The sequence below is a fragment of the Myxine glutinosa genome, chromosome 1 (genome assembly GCF_964187855.1).
Source record: "Myxine glutinosa chromosome 1, kmMyxGlut1.1, whole genome shotgun sequence".
Classification (NCBI taxonomy): Eukaryota; Metazoa; Chordata; class Myxini; order Myxiniformes; family Myxinidae; genus Myxine; species Myxine glutinosa.
The window spans coordinates 24220799-24236181 of NC_136261.1; the positions used below are offsets into that span (position 1 = coordinate 24220799).

Here is a 15383-nt window from a genome sequence, read left to right on the forward strand (position 1 = left end):
GTTGACGACAACTAGAGAGGAAGTCCGCCAGCCATGCATGGAGATTTCCATGGATACCAAAGGGGGAGAGTTTGGTGAGCAGAGCGGGGTGCCAGACCGTATCGAAGGCACGTGATATGTCGAGGGAGACAGCTCTAATTTCCTGTTTGGCATTGAGGACCTCCATCCATTGTTGATACAGCAGAAGCAGCATGTCCAGAGTAGAGTGACCTGGTCTGAAACCAAATTGATGATCAGAGATCAAGCCATTGGAGAGGAGGAAAGATTTAATATCCGAAGCAATGATGGATTCCATGACTTTGCTGATAATTGGGAGAAGGCTGATTGGTCTGTAGTTGCTAGGATCTGTTTTTGCACCTTTTTGTGCAAAGCGGTGATGTTGGCTGATTTCCAAGCAGATGGCAGTTGACCTTGAGCAAAAGAGAGGGTGAAGAGAACAGAGAGAGGGAGTGAAAGAGCCGAAGAACAGGATTTTAGGACCCGTGGGCTGATGCCGTCAGGTCCAGTTGCAGAATCAGAGTCGAGGGTTGACAGAAACTTTTCCACCTTGTCAGGAGGAAAGGACACGGAGTCCAGGAGCAGCTGGGTACGACCGGGTATGGTGGGTACAGAGAGGGATGGGTTTGGGACACAAGGTTTAGAGGCAAACACAGAGTTGAGGCATTCAGCTTTTTCACGTGTGGAGTCATCTGTGTAGCTGTTTGAGGTAAGGGAGGGGATGGAGGGGGAACAAACACCAGAAACAGATTTGACCAGATGCCACCAGGATTTGGAAGAGGGAGACAGATAAGAGAGTTCGGTCTTGAGAACGGAGAGATATTGTTTCCTGGCTCTCCTGAGGGTGGATACACACTTGTTTCGGGCTTTGTGAAAGGAAATGAGATTTCCTTCCGTTGGATTTGCTTTCCAGGAGATGAAGGCAAGTTGTTTCTGGGCAACAGCCTCACCACAAGATTCCGTGTACCATGGACGGGAGGAAGGGTATGACAACTGAAGACAAGATGGGATAAATCTGTGCATGAGAGAGAGCAATTTACTTTGGAAGAATTCCCAGGATGAGTTGATGTCAGAGGTGGTAGAGATGGGAGACCAGTCCAGATGATTGATGGCTGCTTGAAGACCATGCCAGTTGGCCTGAGTGAAATGCCAGACTCGTCGACGCTGAGCAGGCTCCCTGAGAATGGTCAGAGAGATGTCCACATTAACAAGGACATGATCAGATGATCCGATTGGAGCAGAAAAAGAGCAGCAGACATTTTCAGGGAAGTTAGTCATAACCAAGTCCAGAAGAGAAGATGCTCCGTTGACTGATATCCGGGTCGGGAAATTGACAGATTGTGTCAGTCCCAGTGAGTCGCAGAAGTCCTTTGCTGAGGAGCCATGGCTGGAGAGAGAGGTACGCACACCCATCCAACTGGCATGGTAACAATTGAAATCACCACATATGAGGAAGAGAGAGTTGGGATGAGTAGATAGAAGTTGGTCCATATTATCAGACAGCGAGATGTAGATGGAGTCATCACTGTTTGGTGGATGGTACAACACACATATGAACAAGAGGTGGGAGCGAAGGGGAAGCCGTAGCCAGAGGTATTCCTGGGGGTGAGGTGGAGAGAGTGCAGTGTAGGGCGAGTGAGGAAGATAGTTTTTGATAAAGATAGCAACCCCACCTCCAGGACGAGGCTCAGGTCCTATCATACCGGAGGAGGGAGTAACCCGGGAGAGATACTAAGGAATCAGAGACATCATGAAGGAGGAAAGATTCTGTTAAGCAGATCACGTCTGGTTTGACAGAAGCAACCTGTATGGAGAGATCAGTTAAGTTTGATCGAAGGCCCCCGGATGTTTGAGGTCCACCCCTTTCATGAAGAGGAAGGGGGAGCATCGGATACAGAACAGGGGGGAGGAGGGGTAGGGTAAGATGTGGAAGAGGTGGAAGAGGTAGGGAGAGCTGTTGAAGGTGTGTCAGAGATTTCAGAATAACTCGGAGAAAGGGAAGGATGGGGCGGACAAAAGGTTTGATGGTGATTGGGTGAGGCACAATGAGGTGTTATTTGAGGAGGGGGAAGAGCGAGGCAGAAGGTTGGGGGAGATGGAGGTGAGAGTTGGATTTGGCCAAGTTGATTTTGGTGAGAGTTTGGCCTATGTTGACCTTTTGGCCTAAGTTGACCTCAAATATAATAAATTGGTGGTTGGTTTCAGTAAGCTGATATGAAAATCCTATTCAAATTTCAAGTCAATTGGATGAAAATTGAGCATTTTCGAAATCTCACCTTTAAGTTGTTGACCTTTTGGCCTCTGCTGACCTCAAAAATAATTGGTCAAACTCAATGACCAAATGTGCAAATCCTCTTCTTAAAAGAATCCTCAAATCAAATCCTTAAATCCTCTTCAGTTAAAACAAAACCGTGCCTCTGCAGTGACGACATGTGGTGAGGCTCGCGCAGCGAGCCGATCCAGGGTATTCATGTTATAAAACAAATGGCGAGCAGTAATGAGAAAACTAAATAACTCGCAGAAAATCTGTGATAATATATCCGAGACCTCAGAGTAAAACTCCTCAGGGAAGATGTGGAATGTCCATGAATCAAAGAGTGTCCAACATCTAATGTGGAATTGTGGATGTGGAATGTCTAACATCTCTCGCGAGCGAAAGCATTGGTGAAATATTCAAGTGATAAAATAAAATCCACAACCAGTCACGTAAAAGGTGTTCCTCGAAAATGATGCTGCGTAGGGTACCCCTAATTTGGCAGAACGTAAAATTGAGTTCTTTTAAAGAACGCGTGTTCCTCCCTCATCTCCAAACCATCATCTGCAGTGAGAATTGTCCTCTCTAGTCTAATCGGTGACGTCATTCTCTTCGAATAAGATCGGCTGAGAAAATAAAAAAATTGCCTTTTCCCTTTCTGAAACCAAGCCTAGAAAGAGCACCTAGAAAGAAAAGCACCGAAAAAGTGGAAAAGCACTTAGAAAGAAAAGCACCTCGAAAGTGGAAAAAGTGGAAAAGCACCTAGAAAGAAAAGCACCTCGGAAGTGGAAAAAGTGGAAAAAGCACCTAGAAAGAAAAGCACCAAAAAAGTGGAAAAACACCTCGAAAGAAAAGCACCTAAAATGTGGAAATAGTGGAAAAGCACCTAGAAAAGCACCCCATATCCCATCCTTTGAAAAGGAGGAGAGATCGGAGACGGTGGGAGGGATTTTCGAAGCTCCACACGGTCTCCACGTTTTTCGAAGTTAAGTCTGTTCACAATTGTATTTTGTCGAAACTGTATTTATCTTTCGGTGTGTGAAGTTATTGTGTGCAACTTTGATTGTTTCTCGGTGTTTATCTTTCATAAATTGATCGTCTGTTTGCCGTGTCGCGAGCAAGGCCTTTGCCGCGTCGCGAACGATTTGAAATCGAAGTTAAGAGATTGTTCCCATTTGTATTTTCGTTAAAACTGTATTTATTTATGGTGTTGTACGTATATTGTGTCCCGACGAAGATTTTTCGGTGCAAATCTTTCATACCTGTATTGAAAATCGTGTTAATTCGTGTCGTGTCTTGAGGCCTTGTACAGTGTGCACTGTACAACCTTGAGGCTTTGTTTTTCTCTCAGCGGTCTGTCGTTTGTGATCCAATAACTTTCGTTCTCTGTATTCCGAGGCTTTTCACCCATAGCCTACTTCCTTGTGTAAATCTCAACTCAAAAAAAAAAAAAAAAAAAAAAAAAAAAAAAACATTTCCTTCTCTGTTCTCATTCGTTTATTCATTCTTATTCGTTCGTTCTTCGACCACGTGTTTCTCCCCCATTTCCCCAGATAGTTTTCACTCAGTAACCTTCAATGTTTACACTTTCCCCTCAAGTTATGTATTCCGTCATATTTTATAACACCTTTTTCTTCTTCTTCTTTAAAAGGCTGCTTTCGACTTGCTCACCAAATCAATTCATCCCAAAAAAAATATCCATCTCCTATAGTCCCTTTTTTCTACATTCCCTAAACTCTCCTGCACTCCATCCTCCATCCAGCGTCCTTAAACGTATTTTTAACTCGAAGGTCACAAGAAACTCATTTTGCAATAAATGTTCGTTTCCCATAAATCATACACTTTCAAAAATCCAATCTCACCCCTCCCCTCCAAATCTTCCCCATAACCCCTCCCCTCCAAATCTTCCCCATCACCCCTCCCCTCCAAATCTTCCCCATCACCCATCCCTTTCAAATCTCCCCCCTTGCCCCCTCCCTCCTAGACTCCTGCCTCACCCCTCCCCTCCAAATCTCCCCCATATCCCATCCCTTTCAAATCCCTCCCCTTGTCCCTTCCCTCCCAAACTCCCCCCTCACCCCTCCCCTTCAAATCTCCCCACCCTCATTGCTTCTCAATTTCCCCCCTCTCACTCCCCCTCCTCAAAGCGTCCTCCCCGCTTCTTCCCCCTTCAAACTCTCACCTCCATCTCCCCCAACCTTCTGCCTCGCTCTTCCCCCTCCTCAAATAACACCTCATTGTGGCTCACCCAATCACCATCAAACCTTTTGTCCGCCCCATCCTTCCCTTTCTCCGAGCTATTCTGAAATCTCTGACACACCTTCAACAGCTCTCCCTACCTCTTCCACCTCTTCCACATCTTACCCTACCCCTCCTCCCCCCTGTTCTGTATCTGATGCTCCCCCTTCCTCTTCATTAACGGTATGGACCTCAAACATCCGGGGCCTTCGTTCAAACTTAACTGATCTCTCCATACAGGTTGCTTCTGTCAAACCAGACGTGATCTGCTTAACAGAAACTTTCCTCCTTTATGATGTCTCTGATTCCATAGTATCTCTCCCGGGCTACTCCCTCCTCCGGTATGATAGACCTGAGCCTCGTCCTGGAGGCGGGGTTGCTATCTTTATCAAAAACTCTCTTCCTCACTCGCCCTGCACTGCACTCTCTCCACCTCACCCCCAGGAATACCTCTGGCTACGGCTTCCCCTTCGCTCCCACCTCTTGTTCATATGTGTGTTGTACCGTCCACCAAACAGTGATGACTCCATCTACATCTCGCTGTCTGATGACATGGACCAACTTCTATCTACTCATCCCAACTCTCTCTTCCTCATATGTGGTGATTTCAGCTGTCATCATGCCAGTTGGCTGGGTGTGGGTACCTCTCTCACCAGCCATGGCTCCTCAGCAAAGGACTTCTGCGACTCACTGGGACTGACACAATCTGTCAATTTCCCGACCCGGATCTCAGTCAACGGAACATCTTCTCTTCTGGACTTGGTTATGACTAACTTCCCTGAAAATGTCTGCTGCTCTTCTTCTGCTCCGATCGGATCATCTGATCATGTCCTTGTTAAAGTGGACATCTCTCTGACCATCCTCAGGGAGCCTGCTCAGCGTCGACGAGTCTGGCATTTCACTCAGGCCAACTGGCACGGTCTTCAAGCAGCAATCAATCATCTGGACTGGTCTCCCATCTCTACCACCTCTGACATCAACTCATCCTGGGAATTCTTCCAAAGTAAATTGCTCTCTCTCATGCACAGATTTATCCCATCTCGTCTTCAGTTGTCATACCCTTCCTCCCGTCCATGGTACACGGAATCTTGTGGTGAGGCTGTTGCCCAGAAACAACTTGCCTTCGTCTCCTGGAAAGCAAATCCAACGGAAGGAAATCTCATTTCCTTTCACAAAGCCCGAAACAAGTGTGTGTCCACCCTCAGGAGAGCCAGGAAACAATATCTCTCCGTTCTCAAGACCAAACTCTCTTATCTGTCTCCCTCTTCCAAATCCTGGTGGCATCTGGTCAAATCCGTTTCTGGTGTTTGTTCCCCCTCCATCCCCTCCCTTACCTCAAACGGCTACACAGCTGACTCCGCACGTGAAAAAGCTGAATGCCTCAACTCTGTGTTTGCCTCTAAATCTTGTGTCCCAAACCCATCCCTCTCTGTACCCACCATACCCAGTCGTACCCTGCTGCTCCTGGACTCCGTGTCCTTTCCTGCTGACAAGGTGGAAAAGTTTCTGTCAACCCTCGACTCTGATTCTGCAACTGGACCCAACGGCATCAGCCCACGGGTCCTAAAATCCTGCTCTGCTGCTCTATCTCACCCTCTCTCTGTTCTCTTCACCCTCTCTTTTGCTCAAGGTCAACTGCCATCTGCTTGGAAATCAGCCAACATCACCGCTTTGCACAAAAAAGGTGCAAAAACAGATCCTAGCAACTACAGACCAATCAACCTTCTCCCAATTATCAGCAAAGTCATGGAATCCATCATTGCTTCGGATATGAAATCTTTCCTCTTCTCCAATGGCTTGATCTCTGATCATCAATTTGGTTTCAGACCAGGTCACTCTACTCTGGACATGCTGCTTCTGCTGTCTCAACAATGGATGGAGGTCCTCAATGCCAAACAGGAAATTAGAGCTGTCTCCCTCGACATATCACGTGCCTTCGACATGGTCTGGCACCCCGCTCTGCTCACCAAACTCTCCTCCTTTGGTATCCATGGAAATCTCCACGCATGGCTGGCGGACTTCCTCTCTAGTCGTCGTCAACGTGTGGCCCTGAATGGGTTTCTCTCATCTCCTCTTCCTGTTCAGGCTGGAGTTCCCCAAGGCAGTGTTCTGGGCCCCGTGCTTTTTCTGGTCTTCATCAATGATCTCTCTGACTCTCTCGAAAATCCTCTCTATCTCTTTGCTGATGACTCCACTCTCTGCCGCTCCATTCCTCTTCCCTCAGATCGGCAGTCTGCTGCCTCCTCACTCTCTGAAGACCTGGACAAAATCACAGACTGGTCAAACAAGTGGAACATGTCTTTCAATCCTGACAAATCTCACACTCTTACTATGTCTCTCCCAAAAGATCGACTGGACAACCCTCCCATCTACTTTCTCAACAATCCTCTCCAAGAAGTTCTGTCGCTCAAGATTTTGGGTCTCACTATCTGCCATGATCTTTCTTGGGAAAACCACATTTCCAAGCTGGCCTCCAAAGCCAGTCGCCGACTGGGCATCCTCCGTCGTGCAAAGTCCTTCCTCGGCACACCTGAGCTCCTCACCACATACAAGGCTTTCATCCGCAGCTCAATGGAATACTGTTCTCCCCTATGGGCCGGTGCTCCTGCCTCACACCTAGCTCGGCTTCACGCTGTTGAAACCAAAGCTTTCAGAATTATTGGAATCTCCCGCGATGAAGCTATCTCTGAGGGCCTTTCACTCACTCACCGCAGGCAGGTAGGTGGTCTTTCTGTCTTCTACCGACTCCTCTCCGGCCTTGCACCCCCAGCTCTCTCTGTGCTCTGTCCCCCAAATATTCCTACAGGTCGCACAAGATCTGCCAGCAACCCTCTGATGGTTAAACTGCCGAAATCTCGGCTCTCTGCTCACCTTCACTCTTTCATTCCTCTTTTCTCCCGCCTCTGGAACAAACTCCCTCACTCCCTTCAATCCCACTCCTCCCTCCAGGTCTTTAAAACAGCTGTTCACCACCATCTCTTATCTTCCCCCATCCAAAACCTTGATCTTTTCTACCCCCGCTAATTCACCCCAGATCCACCTTGTTTGAAATTCCAACTTCTTTCCTGGAAGTCCTGGCAGTGTCCATATGTTTTATACCTCTCCCACCGCCCCCTTCCCATGCCCCCCCCCCCCAAAGCCCTCGCCCTCTCTCAGATCTCTCGATGTCTCCATGTCTCTCGGTCCCTGCTCTCAAATGTTGTGTTTGTGTCCTTCCCCCTCTCTCCCCATCTTGTCTACCGCTCCCGATGTTATATGTTTTATGTGTCGGTTTGTCTTTCTGTGTGATTAATGTTCGCTCTTTCACGAGCCTCGATCTTGTATACAGAAAAAAAAAAAAAAAAAAAAAAAGTGGAAAAAATCACAGAAAGAAAAGCACCTAAAATGTGGAAAAACACCTCGAAAGAAAAGCACCTAAAATGTGGAGAAACACCTAGAAAGAAAAGCACCTCGAAAGTGGAAAAAGTGGAAAAGCACCTAGAAAGAAAAGCACCTCGAAAGTGGAAAAAGTGGAAAAAGCACCGAGAAAGAAAAGCACCAAAAAAGTGGAAAAACACCTCGAAAGAAAAGCACCTAAAATGTGGAAAAAGTGTAAAAGCACCTAGAAAGTGGAAAAAGTGGAAATAAAATCACCGAGAAAGAAAAGCACCTCGAAAGAGGAAAAAGTGGAAAAGCACCTAGAAAGAAAAGCACCTCGAAAGTGGAAAAAGTGGATAAAGCACCTAGAAAGAAAAGCACCTCGAAAGTGGAAAAAGTGGAAAAAGCACCGAGAAAGAAAAGCACCAAAAAAGTGGAAAAACACCTCGAAAGAAAAGCACCTAAAATGTGGAAAAAGTGTAAAAGCACCTAGAAAGTGGAAAAAGTGGAAATAAAATCACCGAGAAAGAAAAGCACCTCGAAAGAGGAAAAAGTGGAAAAGCACCTAGAAAGAAAAGCACCTCGAAAGTGGAAAAAGTGGATAAAGCACCTAGAAAGAAAAGCACCTCGAAAGTGGAAAAAGTGGAAAAAGCACCGAGAAAGAAAAGCACCAAAAAAGTGGAAAAACACCTCGAAAGTGGAAAAAGTGGAAATAAAATCACCGAGAAAGAAAAGCACCTCGAAAGTGGAAAAAGTGGAAAAGCACCGAGAAAGAAAAGCACCTCGAAAGTGGAAAAAGTGGATAAAGCACCTGGAAAGAAAAGCACCTAAAATGTGGAAAAAGTGAAAAAGCACCTAGAAATAAAAGCACCTCGAAAGTGTAAAAAGTGGGGAAAATCACCGAGAAAGAAAAACCATGATTGCTCGTCAAAAAGGGGAAAACATTCCATTCCAACATGACGATTGGAATGGTGTAGTCAGTGGCTGGAGATAATACACTGTCAATCATTTATGGAAAGTTGAAGAGTCAAGGACACAAGGTTTAATATTACTATGATTCAGATTGGGAAAAGGAGCTCGGTGTACATCAGACAAATTGGATTTGTAATGTTAGACTGTGCTTTTATTTTTGGACAAAATCTCCAGTTATACGTGATTCATTTTTGTTTCTGTTTTCCACAGATTGTGAACATGAATTGAAACTGTTTTTTGTGATTGCAGATTTTCTTCTGTTCAGCGAGCAAGATGCGCAAGAGGGAATTTGCTTCAGCTGTTAGAAAAGTGAGATGTCAAGAAATTCCTTTTACTTTGGGATTTTCAAGAAAGTTAGGTAAGTTTATCGATCATTATTTTGGGCACATTTTAGTTCTCAATCTTCATTGATGTTTATATTGTTATGTCGGTGGGGTACAGATACTTTAGACCAGGTAGAGTTGCATAGGTAACATGCTCTGACTGTCTTGAAGAAGAAGAACCACCACCATGTAATAAGTAGAGGCATGTTTAGCCCGGATATCGGATTAACGTGTATCTTCGTCCCCATTTCGAGGAATGGGGCATGTTAACTAGTAATAGGGATTATGTTAACTACTTCCCTGTTCATTGTTCCTTATGTGATTGATCCTTTGTCCCTTGTGGCACCGCAATATACACGAGTGAGAATGGAAATTAAACAACACATGAAATAATAAAACCAACCGGAACCCAGTTCTGGGCACTGCTGATGGGACGGCAGCCAGCTACATCACCACGAAGGCCGAAGACCCGTCCCGAGGAGCCGTGATTGGCCAGGGCGGAGCAAGAAGGCACTCACTGATTGGTGAAAGAATGCCGAGGAGGAAGCAGCGCGCTAATTGGAAAGGCACGACCGATGACGTCAAAGGCGGACTGCACGCTGAGTGGTGGAGAGCTAAGCCTGTGGTGTTGGCCGGCAGGGATTTGGGGAGAGAACGAATCACAATAATAATAATAATAATACATTTATTTTATATAGCGCTTTTCAAGAAGCCCAAAGACGCTTTGACAGAGTACAAAAAAAACAAGTGCAAAAAGACAAAAATCAACAGGTAAATAATCAAAGCAAAAGGAAGGAGAAGGAGAAGAGATAGTCAGGGGTTAAATGCTGTGGGTTAAATGTTGAATGCAGTGTTGAACAGGTGATGTTGTGTGATGTTTTGAATGTGGTGAGTGAGGAGGAGTCTCTGATGGTGTGAGGTAGTGAGTTCCAGAGGGTGGGAGCAGCGATGGAGAAGGCCCTGTCCCCCCAGGATCTGAATTTGGTCCGCATGGGGGGGGCGGGGTCAGGAGGTTGGTACCAGCAGAGCGGAGGTTGCGGGTGGGAGTGTGTCTGGAGAGGAGGTCAGTCAGGTAGGATGGGGCCAGGTTTTGGAGGACTTTGTAGGTCAAGAGGAGGATTTTGTACTGGATTCTCTGGGGGATGGGGAGGCAGTGAAGCTTGTAAAGCACGGGGGTGATGTGGTCACGGGTCCAGGAATGGGTGAGTAGACGGGCAGTGGAGTTCTGAATGTATTGGAGTTTATTGATGATTATTGAGGGTGAACCAAAGAGGAGGCTGTTGCAGTAGTCCAGACGGGAGGTGATGAAGGCGTGGATGAGGGTTTCTGCAGCCGTGGAAGAGAGGGATGGACAGAGACGGGCGATGTTTTTCAGGTGAAAGAAGACTGTCTTTGGGATCTGTTTAGTGTATTTGTCGAAGGAGAGGGTTTGGTCAAAGATGATGCCAAGAATCCGGATGTGAGGGGAGATGCATACTGGGAAACCGTCGATGTTGAGGGCAAAGTTAAGGGTGGATTTGGTGAGCGTTTTTGGGCCAATGATAATTATTTCAGATTTATCATAGTTAAGTTTGAGGAAGTTGATTTGAAGCCAGGATTTTATTTCAGTGATGCAGTTTGTCAGGATAGAGTGGGTGTCGGTGGAGACGGACTTGGTGGAGATGAAAAGCTGGATGTCATCGGCGAAGCAGTGGAATTGGAGACCATGACGGCGGATTAAGTGACCAAGGGGGGACAGGTATAGGATGAAGAGGAGGGGGCCAAGAACTGAACCTTGGGGGACACCTTGGGGGAGGGGAGCAGTGGGGGATTTGCAGTTATTGATGGAGATGAACTGGCGTCTGTCAGAGAGGTATGATTTGATCCAAGAGAGGGCAGTGCCGGTAATGTTAAAGGTGGTTTCAAGTCGGGTGAGGAGGATGGTGTGATTTGAAACTGTTGTAACTTGTGTCTCAAGGTCAGCTTGAATCTGTTTGGCAGTTGATCGAGATGCTTTCCTCCACCATTCGAACAATCCTTCGCTGCAATCTTCGATCAAGTTATCTCTTGCAGCCATGTCCAGGGAGGTTGGCTGCAGTGCCATGGGCCTTAAACTGATAACATTGCGTATGGTGGACACGGGAACATCAAGGTCTCTGGAGATGGACTTGTAGCCTTGAGATTGTCCCTGCTCGGCTACAATCTTGCATCTGCCCTCCTCAGACAATTCTCTGGTTTTCTTTCTTTTCTCCATGCTCAATGTGGTACACACAGTGACACAAAACATCAGAATGAGTCCTTTTCTCTATTCACCTGGTTGAATGAGTGATTTAAAAAAATATTGCAGGCACCTGCAACTCACCATAGGTCACCTGCTTGGGTCACAAGGAAAGGAGAATCACCTGCTTGAAATCTAATTATTTCTAACAACATATATAAGGTGCCAATAATATTGTCTGGGCCATTTTAGGATTTCTGTGTGGAATAAGCGAAGATTTAGTAGTTTTTCCACATTTTTTTGTTTTATTCCACTGCAAACCAAAGAAATGCAGATGTGGATAACAAAATATTTTTTTATTTCAACAATTTTCTGGAAGAAATGGTGAATTATTTGAAAAAAGTGCAAGGACGCCAATATTTTTGGCCACGACTGTATATACATACACGTGAATTCTAAACATAACTGTATCTTGATGTGTTTCTCGTTCGTGACGAATTATGTGTAACAGGAGGACAGAGCAAATCTGTAGTTCATTTGAACACGGAGAGGGTCGGTTGCTGCAGAATCAACTCTTGGCTTATAACAAGGAAAACCAACACACGAGCTGCACCACTGGTAAGTTATTGGTGTTGTTTACCAATCTCAAATAACTTTTGAAGGCTCAGTTAGGAAATCACAGAGTTATTACGTGGTAAATGAGATTATTTAATTTGACAGAATGGCAGCAGAGAAAATAATAATTGTAAAAGACAAAAAATAATTGTAATGTCTTTCATCGACCTATCCTGCTCTCTACATTCTTCTTCCTCCCTCCTCTCCCCACCGTCTCCCCTTACCCCCCCAACCCCCCCCCCAACCCCCACCTCAAAGCCCACTTGGAGGACTCGTTCTTGAATCGGAGAGAATCTCTCCTCACCACCAATTATAGTGTGAACATGGAATTGACTCCTGCCTCACAGCTGGTGTGTGCCACAAACCTGGTTGTCTCGATTGCTCGATCTCATCGCACTCTCAAGGCTGGTCTGCTTACCCCAGCAGATAGTGGTGGCCTGGCTCATAGAGATGGCACTGGTTTTGTGTGAGTGCCTTATGCTATTCCCGCTGCCTTGGATTTTTATATTTGTAAACTGTGACTTCCCGCTTCTTCTGGAGCGAAGAAGAAGAAGAAACTGTGACGTTGATTAAACTTTCACAAACTGTTTCTCATTTAAAGGATATGATACCACAAGTTTAGAATTGAGATAATTATAAAAAAAAGAATACATTGTCCTTCAAACTTCTTCAGTTGCTCACACCACAATTGTCTTGACAGGTCGGGGACTCATCCAAAATCATTCCTGATGTGCATGTCCCAACTGAATCATTTGTTCGGGACAAGCCGCATCCCTCACGAGTCACGAGATGAGCTCCAGACCATACTTGGCACCCGCCATTTTGTTGTGCTTCATAAAGGATACAAATACACCTGCAACCTGTTTGATGACATGGACTACATTTTGCCTGCAAGCACCATCATGGTAGGGGAAATGGCCTTCATTAATTTGCACACAACCTTGCACACTATACCTCTGCTAGTTCCAATGATAATGTTCAAAGTGGGCCAGATGCCCACCAGTCAGGCATAGGTTTATAAGGAGGATTAAGCAGGGAAAGGACACAGGGTGTAAGACCATAAACGAGGCGGTTGAAGACAAAGAGATCAACAAACTGTCTGTGATGGCAACGGGATAGGCCTATAGAATCAGGTTCATAGCAGGAGATTCCAATAATCTTAAAGGTCTTGGTTTCCATGGCTTCAAGCTGAGCAAGACGTGAGGCAGGGGAGCCAGCCCAGAGGGGGGAGCAGTACTCCATCAATCTGTGCATGAAAGCCTTGCAATTGGATAGGACTTCAGGTGTGCCAAGGGAGGTCTTTGTATGACAGAGGATGCCCAGTCGGCGGCTGGCTTTGGTGTCCAACGTTCATATGTGTTTTGTCCAAGAACGATCATGGCTGATTCTGAGACTCGGGAGTTTGAAGAACTGAACCTCCCAAAGAGGATTGTTAAGAAAGTAGATAGGAGGGTTTGCCAGATGGCCCTTTCAGAGAGAGATAGTGAGATTATGGGAATTGTCAGGATTGAAGACATTTCAAGGTCTGAAGAGAGGGAGGATGCTGCAGCCTGCCTGTATGAAGAATGAGGGATGTTATGGCAGAGGGTGGAGTAATCAGCAAATATATAGAGGATTTTTTTAGAGAGATCATTGATTAAGATCAGGAATAGGACTGGGCCCAGAACACTGAATTCGAGCAGTCCAGCCTTAACAGGGTGTGAAGATAAAAGGATTCCGTTGAGAGCCACACATTGGCTACGAGACTAATGGAAGTCAGTAAGCCATGTGTGGAGTTTGCCTTGAATGCCGGAGGTAGATTTAGGATTTAACATTTGTTAATGGTTTAGATGGGAAAGGGAGAAATAGACGGTGTTTTTTAAGTTTTTGGTGGGTGTCCCATAAGTTCCTCCGCATTTTCCCCATTCACTTAAAGGTAAAATTGGGTGTGTTCTAGAAGTCCCCATTTCTCTACGACTGACGCCTTTGCCACGTGGTAGCGATATTACGTTTGGTGGCTATCTTGGATAGGGTGACAATTGAGCTTGTCTCCTGGCGGAATTTGAAATCATATCACCGAAGGTATCTCAAGCCAAAACCTCGAAATTTTACATAAAAGTCCACGATTTTTTGATTGAGGGCTCCGACTAATAGCTGAATAAGATGGTCCAACAATTTTTGTTCATGGAGTTAAGTATTGCAACTGTAGTTATAAAGGTGCTGGTTAAGATGTGCACAAATGTTTCCAACAGTCCAGCTGAAGCTCCAAATGGTAAGTATTTTTTCTTTGCACAATTTGCATCAGACAAGAATAATTTGTACTTGAAATGTTCGCATTTTTTCCATCGTGTTACCTTTCCAACAAAACCTTGCTTTCTTTATGTTTGTGTTGGTTTTTTTATTGGATTCGCTGTTTTTTTAAAAATCTTTGGCATTTTTATCCAAATGCTGTTGTGATTAATTGTACACGCGTGGTTCTCCATAAAGCAGGGCAGCCAGGAGAACTGTTTGTATCAAGATTGTTGTAATTGTTAAACGGGACCGATTTTGGATGCATTTTGGGAATCCTGTGTGCCGTGCATTTGCTCGTGGCTCAAACGGTGCATTGTTGCTGCACGAATGTGAAATAAAATGAATGAACATTATACATGGCTTTGCAGAACTAACTTAATTGTACAAAATAGTGTGAAATGAAAACATAAGATTTTTTTAGCCACCCTTTCGTATAAACCGTCAGGCCAGAACTTCACATACACCAACTTCAAAATACGGATTTCACTGTTGTAATGTTTGGATGTTTGTGTTTAACGTCGCCTTACATACCTGACGACGTGAGGACGATCAGCTGTCATCCCAGTATAATAACGCTGTGCACTAATTCCATTCAACCAAACTATGTCAAACAAAACGAAAATGTACTATCTATTTATTATGCACACATGATAATTCGGGTGGGAGCATGTGCACTTGATACATTTTGCTTTTGTTTCCCTCATTCATGGTAAAATGTTTTCAGGCTATTTTTAAGCAGCATAATCTTTTCCTCTTTTTCGTCACATGTGTTGTATTTAAAGCTAATTACTTTTCCTTGTTAATCACCAAAAATTGCTTAAAGATTTAAAGAATATTTTTCCAAAGAGCTAATTTTTTGGATGAAACCTAATGTACCGAAGTAAAAGTAATATGTCATAACATTGAAATATTCAAACACAACGATAAAGTTTAATGTACAGAAAGTAAAATATTGTTATGATTCTCTATGCCGGCCTTCTTCTCCTTATCAAGGGGGGATTAATCCCCTTGTCTTTACTGGCCTGGCGGAACCGAGACTTATTACGTCCCTCCCGGACACATGCAAAGTAGGGTTTCGGGACAACTTTCTCGCTCGTACCTAGGCACCCGCGCTGCCCTGGGAGCGAGGAAACAAGCCTCGCACGAACCACGTGTGATG

General features: G+C 45.1%; 1 protein-coding gene across 1 annotated transcript in view; it reads right to left on the minus strand.

Moving 5' to 3' along the window:
- LOC137416116 (carnitine O-palmitoyltransferase 2, mitochondrial-like) overlaps positions 1-15383 on the minus strand; it is a 1201140-nt gene that overhangs the window by 853042 nt on the left and 332715 nt on the right. The gene's annotated exons all lie outside the window — the stretch shown is intronic.